The 8,594-nt window shown below is 37.4% G+C and overlaps 1 protein-coding gene across 1 annotated transcript in view; it reads right to left on the reverse strand.

Moving 5' to 3' along the window:
* Nucleotides 1–1,845, reverse strand: part of LOC103131679 (metallophosphoesterase domain-containing protein 1) — a 91,051-nt gene extending 89,206 nt beyond the window's left edge. The window contains exon 1 of the mRNA XM_007543378.2: nucleotides 1,525–1,845. The gene's annotated coding sequence lies outside the window, so the exon portion shown is untranslated. The remainder of the gene's footprint in view (nucleotides 1–1,524) is intronic.
* Nucleotides 1,846–8,594: the final 6,749 nt, after the last annotated feature.

Below are 8,594 nucleotides of genomic sequence, written 5' to 3' on the forward strand. Positions count from 1 at the left end.
TAAATTAAATATCTACTAATATCCACAAAATGTCCGTTTACCTAGGTGTCAGTAGTAATTATGCTGCTTCAAATTCTGATCAAACATAACTGTTTGTTCTTGTTGTTTTTTTTTTAAACCTAGTTTTTATCATCTAAAGAAATAAGCGTGAACGTTTTTTCACAGATCAAGATATTTCACAGCTGAAACTGATGGATATCTTTATTGATTGCAAATGTTTTTAATAATTTTAGATTTGCAAGTTTTATATATTGGGATTATTACTGAGTATGAAAAGGCCAGATTAGAAATTTTCTAACTTGTCTGATTGTCTCTGATGTAAGTCCAGTTCTGGTCAGAACTCCTTTCTGACTGCTTTCTTCATCTGTTTGATTTGATGCTTTTATTTTTCACTAGTTATAAATGTTTTAAATCATTTGTATAATATTTCCATCGGTTTGCATGTTTCCTCTGAGTAAATTGTCAGTAAACGGCTCGTCAGAGCTACTGCTTCTCTTTGTTATGAGTTTCTCAATTTTTTCAAATCTTAATTTGTATATTAGTTAAATGAAATAATAATGTATGTTGTTTCTGGTTGATCACTTTTTCCTATTGCATGCGTACACAAAAGAAATAAAATAAAATAAAATAAATCAAGAGCAGTAACTCTACATGGAACAGTTAGAAAGTGACAATATATTTATAAACTCAAATAAATAGACAAAAAAAAAATATATATATATATCCAAAGTGGAAAAAATCCGGTTCTGGAAAAATAATCCAACATTTTCTACATCTATGGATCTGCTGAGCGATTAGGAGAGAAGAGGACGAAAATCTGGATTATTCCTCCACACACTGATTTCTGAAACATCACTAGTGTGTTTCAAAGACTGAATATCAGCCTGCTCTCTTCGCATTATATGAGGTCATATTCCAAATAAATATTTGAAATTATTTAATGATTACTTTTTCATCAAATTAAAAAGAAATGGCTATTTTACTAAAACATCTATAAGTAATATCAGAGAAACTGTAAAGTGATCTCTGTTTAACACACACGCCTGTATTTATTCTAAATAGACCTGTACTTTGTTTTTCTTTTTAATCTCATGTCCATCTAATTCTGCTCCTCTCAGTTTAAGTATTGCTTACCCTGCAGAGTTCAAACACAACTTGAGAACTGGTCTAGTCAAAGATCACCTTCCTGCTCACTTTGCAGCAGATCCCTGCCTCCACAGCCGTTCACTCATCTAGATTTCAACTTTCCAACCATTTGGTCCTACCAACTGTCGTCTTTGTGCTTGGCACGTGACGGATCGGACTGGACAGCGTTCAGAGCAAAATCTGACACATCCGAGCTTTAGATCCGTTTACATATTGCACATGAAAAGCGCTCAAGTCCAGCGCAGAATCCCACAAAGACACGTGAATAAAACAATATACTAAGACATGGAGCGCAACATCTCCACAACCTGAGACACTCGGAGCTGCCGGGCACGGCCCGGGCTTACACACGGCGAGGAAGATGCTGAAGAAACGTACCGCTTGTGGAGGAGAGCTGCAGATTGGATGCTCTGGTCCGCGTCGGCCGGAAGGAGCCAGAAAGACGCGCTGGTCAGTTTGAAGGAGGAGAGAGCTGCTTCCTCTCCTCTGCTGCTGGCTGCCTCTGCCTGTTAAAGGGACATCCGCTACGGATTTAGCTGCACAATAAAGAGGAGCAGGAGGAGGAAGAGGAGGAGGAAGAGAACCAGGAGGAGGAGGAAGGACAGACCGCGGCAGCTCCACAGAACTCAGCACAGGCTGAAGTCCTGAAGTTCATCCAACAGACACAGAGATGAAGACAGAGGGCAGCAGCAATGTTACTGCTGGGATATCTGGACATTTTCACCCAGTCTCTGTCCGAGTTCCTGACGAGGAGTTCCTTCCCATGAGGAAGTGTCCATCATAGAGGGACACATGGGGAACAACTGGGTTGCAATCTGAACTCCATTAGTTGCATTTGGATGGAATCATGCAAAACAGACGGACTCAATTATAGAACACCAATTCACTTCTCAAGGCACGTGATAAAAATCATTTCAGTTCAGTCATATACATTCCAATTGACCCTATAAGCTCAATTAATGATTGAAAGTTGATTAAAAAGTTTGTCAATGACCTGCAGCATCAGTTCCTCCAGCACACACACACACATACACACACACGGACACACACACACCCACACACACACACACACACACACAGCTCTGACAGGCAGCATGCCTCAACATGAGGCATTAAAAGCTCCATGTCCACTTTTCCCACGGAGCCACAAACAACATGTTTGGTCCCTCATTCACTGATTCACCTGTTCGTTTTTTTTATTTTTATTTTTTTGTGGAATATAAATCAAAATTATTGGTGGAGAATTTGCCTATTCACTATTTTTTAAGTCGGTTAATTTCACTAAATCACCAAGTCACACAATTTGCAGATATTTTAGTTTCATGTTTTCATTTTGACTAATTAATAATGGTGTTCTGACAGACAGCTGTTTGGGTTGTTCCACCTCTGGTTAGAATTCAGTGACTTGATAATCCTGAACAGGCTGGATTAGGATGATTTCATTCCATCACATCTTTACTGGATTCTGAAGTATTATGCTGTTGTTGCTTGATCCAGTCATTTCACGCAGCAGCTGAGGAGTTATATTAAGTGAACATTAAATATATTTTTCATCTGGTATTCTAACGGTGTACATGAAGCACAGAAACACCTGTCCATGAATTTTAATGCTTTGCTGAAAAAATGGAAATGAAAACCATGAATTTACAGTCATTGCTGGATGTAAAAGCATTCTGCACTTTGGTTTACATAATTTACTTTTTACTGTAAACGTCTATAAATGCAACTGCCTTGGCTTGCTTCACATAGCCTGCTTTCTCATACCAATACTGTCACACCACCATTTTAGAACAAGTTTAGTTTCCTTTTTTGTGTTAAATAAACCATTAACAAAGCAGGCAAACATTTATGTTAACACATTATTGTCTGTTTGTCTGATGTAGCATTGTAAGTTTCAGATAAACTGAATATTAGGTTTACATTAACTGCAAGCCAGAATCATGAAAATGAACTTTATATTCTAGTTTAAGCTTCAAAAATTCAACATGGACTTTCAACCAATGCAATAAACTTTTTACAATAACATTTAATAATTACTGTTGTGCATTCTCCTGTCATATGGTAGTTAGTTTTTTTTGCAGAACGAGTTAAAAATAATTTTATTCTGACCTCAGATGGAAACACCAAGTCTGAAGCAAAGCGTTTCTGAACAGTTGCAGGAATAATCAGCCAAATCACACAATTGCAGTACATCACCTCCTCTGCTCCATCAACCAGCAGGTCAGCAGCAGGTAATGAGCTCAATAAGAAGAGCCCAATCTGAAACTCAAAGTCACGCTCCCATAACAAGCACCTTCAGAAAGGAAGCGGTCTGAATCAGGCGCCAGGACGAGAGTGCCATCTGGTGGACATATTGGAAATGCATAACTGACATTTGGAGATGGATTATGCAAGATCTAAAGCTCCTTCATCCTGCTTCACCTCTTCCCACATTAAACTGACCCCTTTTCATTTGGTCAACTCTCTCATTTCATTTATATTTGATTCAGATTTTGTTTTTGTTGTTTGTTTTTTTTGTGGAAAACTTAAGAAAAAAAGTAGGTTGTATTAGATCATGGAGTACTTTGTAATAAAATATATCTTGTACTGAAGATTCCATCATATCTCTATTTGGTCTTTAAATTATTGTTCTGAGTGTGGGAGGAAGTTGCTGGGACGTCCAGCTGTGCCCTGCAGCACATGCTCTACTATGATCCTTCCTTAACAAACTACCGAGGCAGAGCTTGACAAATCAGATTTTCCATCCACACAGTCCTGGAAACCGGCACGTGGCAGGGCAGGTGCTCAAGCACCCCCAGCCCCACCGGCTTTTTGCTCCTTGCCCCAAAGTGCCCTTTTGGTCTTTTTTTTTTTTTTTTTTTGTTGGTATTATTATTTTCAAAGCCCTCTTCTGACACATAATAACATATACTAAAATTATTTTTTTAGTTTTGGTTTGTTTTTTTGTACAACATAATAAGCCTTCCGGTCACCTTGTTACCTTTGACCTTATGCCCGTGACGCATGACGCATTGCCTCTCGCGCAACGTTGTAGTATCGTTTCTGCTTCAGCACGGAGTAGCGGTTTAAGCAGAGAGGTAATGAAATACAACAGACACTGCTTTTCTCTGAAGAACTACTGAGGGGAGGAGACAGCCAGGTGAGGAAAAACTGTTCATATCTATCGATTCAGTATTTTTATCATACAGACATTAGGCTGTTGTTGTTGTGCTATTAGCTAGCTGCTAGCTAACGACTTTGCTAGCAAAGCTAGATAAATAAAAAGCTTCTTCCTTGTGTACAAGGCACATCGCCCTTCCAAAACTTATCATCTCCATAATGGATATATGTCCTATCTTCTAATTTCTTTTGCTGCATAATGTACATTGCATTTATTCTGGCGTTAAGTAAATGTATCTTGAAGGAGAATAGCCCTTAAATAAAAGTCCAACAAGGATATTCCAGTGATTCTTGAGAATAGGGACAAAAGGGGTTTTAATTTTCCCATAATTTTTTTTTGTTATTTCTCAACCTTATGTATGCAGATATGACAAATAATGTTTAGGAAATGTCAAGATGCTAAGGTACAGGCTCCCAGTTGCAACATTTTTTTTTTTTTAAATTACATTTTTTAATCGACCTGACCTAGAATGTTGTCATCACCATCTGACAAAAATAAATAAAAAATAATGTTTAATGACCCTATTAGTGATATTTTTACTCATTTTACAGACAAATGCTTCTCAGGAACAAAATAAATATTATTTAAAACCAAAAACAACGAAAAGGCCATCTGACGTAGTTGACACAGAACTGAAGGTGGTGACAAACTAGTGAGTAAAATTAAAAACTTGGTACATGTGAAGTAATGCAATTCATGTAAAATACATTAAAATGAATTAACTGCACATTTAAGTGAGATTTGACAATTTCACTGAAAGAGTCAGAAAAACTCTGATGGAGTTGACAAAAAGCCAAACTACCTCAATTTATATGGTGTTATTCTGAAGGAGGTCATATAGTAGCTCGTCAGGTCCATGAAATCTATACAGTTTACCAAAATTAAGCTTTTATTTCACAAAATTTCATCAAAGTTTTGTAAATTGTCAGTTTTGGAATTGACACATCATGGTTGTGACAAGCAACTTAGGAATAAAACAGAAGAAAAAACTAAAGAATAACTTAAGCTAACCAGAGCTAACTAGCCCTCTTGGCAAAGGAAGAGAAAAGACTACGTCATGGGGTCCTCAGAAGTTCTGGTGCCCCCCAATAATGCCTGATTTTTTACATTCTTTTCATTTCTACCTGTGTTGACAAAAACTAGAGACAAATTAAATTGAATTGGAAAAGATATAAAAATGATTTTTAATTCAATTTATTGATACTTTTATAATTATTTATATGACTACTTATACTTAATTGTCACAATATATAATTTTAGTAATTTTAAACTATTATAATGTATTGAGTTCTGCTCCTGGACAAGGGCTTTTACAGGCATCATCCACCTACTACAATGTTTAAAATAAAAAAATATTCAGCAAATACCTGGAAAATATACATTGTTGTGCTCACATGACCCAGGTTAGTTTAGTCAGATATTTGTGTATATTTTATTCAAATTTTGTGCTTTATCCATAGGACCTGTTTTGTCCCTATTCTCAAGAATCACTGATTCATTTAGAATTAAAAATAACTCACCCTGAATTACCATGACAGATATAATGTATGTCATTAATGAAGGGGAAAAAACTCAACCCAGACTTTAAGTAAGTTTAGGGTCTGGTTCGCAGAGTATGTAGTTAAATTTTAACTACATACCTGGAAAGATTGGCAATTTTCAATTTTTGCCCACTTGTTACTTTGACTGGACTTCTTCCCTGACATGTTGCATTATTCTTGAGCACTGAACCCTACACTGATACTCATTTGTCAATCAGTGTATGTCACGTGTGTTAGATGCGATGAGTGAGAGGTGGTGAGGAGAGACGCAGAGACCCAGGTGTAGAAGAAAGTGATGAATTTAATGAAGATGCTCAAAACAGTCCAGATCAGGCAGCACGGCAGAAAGATAGCACACAGCTAAATACCGGTAGCAACTGAAAACGAGAGCTATACCAACACAGGACTTGACAGTACGACTGTGAAGGTATGCAGACAAACAAAGAATGACGTACACATGACGAGGATCCAACAACAGACAAAGACAACAGGTGGGACTAAATACACAGGGAGGTAATCAGGAAACTAGACACAGCTGGGATCAATCAACAGGGAGGACAGGACAGAGACTCAGGGAAACGGGACTAAACGCAGAAAATCTCAAAATAACTACACAGAGAAACACAGATCACAACAACGTGCAGCGCAAAGGAGTTTTTAATTCATCCTGGAGTGATTCACACACTGAAAAAACTGCAATGAGAAATTTTTATTTATCATGAATGAAAATGTTTTGGTGCCGGACCCCGGCAGACCTGGGCGCTATGACCTGCAATAAGCTTGGATGGGCTAAAGAGCCATATGAGAAAGAACTATAAACATGACAGTTATGTGCTTAAATATTATTACATCAATGTAAAAAATTTGCTCAATGTTATTTAAATTTCAAATGCAGAGGCTTCTATAATATTTGAACCATTTGTTAATGAGCAGTTTTATTTATATGTTCTGCCATAACCGGCCCTTTGAGGACATTCATGATCTTGATTTGGCCTAAAATGAAAACGAGTTTGACGGCCTGTTAGAGGAAACTGTCAGGTCAGCAGTGTGTGTTATGTTGTGTTATGACACAATATAACATAACACAACACTTCTTATTCTCATTTTCCAACAAGCTTTTCATCAACTGTAAGGCACAATCATCAAATTGAACTAAAAAATAAATGCTACAGATATATTAGTCTGTATAATGTGTTTTGTCTCTTGAAATGAGTTACTGAAATAAACTAGACTTTAATATGAGACTTCATGTATGGGCGCTGCAGTGGCACAGCAGTAACGCACAACACATGGAGGACTAGTCCTCAACCCCAACATCACAGGTTTGAGTCCTGGCCTGATGACTTCTGACCCCTCTCTCTCTCTACCCACTTTCCTGTCTGACAACTCTCAGATAAAGGCCACTAGATCCAATAAAACCTTAAAAAAAGATGATTCTGAGACGCATTCACAGTTTATGAAATACAACTAAAATATGAAACCTTTTCATAACTGTTTCCTTTCCACCAGACTTTTAGCAACTAATTGAAGTTATTAAATAAAATAATAGATTGTCTATTCTAAGCAATATCAATTTCATGCCCCTAGTGTGGAAGGTCACATGGCCAGACCTCTTTACTTCCTGCCTGTGCCCTGGAGGTAAATGTCAGCCACAAACCTGTACAAGAGGAAGTCAGTAAAATATTTAAATAAACAAATTATATATTCGTTTATATATTTTATTATATATTTTGAACACATGTTCTTTCAAGTGTCTTCTACTGATATGTAAAGAAAACTGTATCCCTTCATTCATCTTTTGATCATAAGAAGAGCAAATATAACTGTAAGTGAGTTTGTTCTAAAGTTGAAGGACTGTTAGGCACTGTTCAGGTTTGTCACCGCTCTCAACTTGGAGTGTCGGCCAGAACACCACTCAGGCCAGGATTCAGCTCAGGACCAGATGTTAGGATGAGGTGCACCAGGAGTTTAATGAAGACACGAGGCAGGATCCTTTAACTGTTCTGTATTCCAAACTGTATCACAGATATTGATCCATTGAATATGGATGGGCATAAATGTGTCTACATGAAGGTGTGTGTGTGGTCTCCTAGAATAAACAAAAATACAGAAAATAAGTTCAAGGTGTCCTATCATTACACATTACACCATGCTATTATACCTTAGATAAACTAAGAAGGAAAACTCTAAGTCAATATTACTAAGCAAACTAAGGCAAGTTAACTCCACAGTTAACTAATAACCATGTCTCTGCTCCACTGAGAATAGGTATGCATGTGCAACACAATGCTCTATAATACACACATAGCCAATAGCTCGGACTTAGCAACAGGTGAAATAACAGCAAACAAATAAACTTCAAATTACTCATTTAGCTGCAGTAAACACTCAAATATTGCAACTTACTCATCAATAACGCACACTCTTAAGGAGAACACATATCTTGTGGTCTTTCCCACGTGTTAGCACAGCGGCTCGGTTACCCAAACTTCCCCACCAGATACCAGCCATAGACATAATATAAGAGTAGACCCCGCATTGGCCGCTCCGGCGCAAGAAATACGGCGGCCATCTTGGAGCGGTGTACCCTCCTACTTTGCTCAATCAAAACAGCAGAAGATGCCTCAGCACTGAGGGATATTGTTGTTCGGATCTATGGATAATTGATGTGAGGGCTCCACAGACAACATTTCACAAGTAAGATGGACATATTATTGTGTGTATATTGTGATTAGAATATTACTTTA

This window comes from Poecilia formosa, unplaced genomic scaffold, assembly GCF_000485575.1.
Source record: "Poecilia formosa unplaced genomic scaffold, Poecilia_formosa-5.1.2 Scaffold810, whole genome shotgun sequence".
NCBI lineage: Eukaryota > Metazoa > Chordata > Actinopteri > Cyprinodontiformes > Poeciliidae > Poecilia > Poecilia formosa.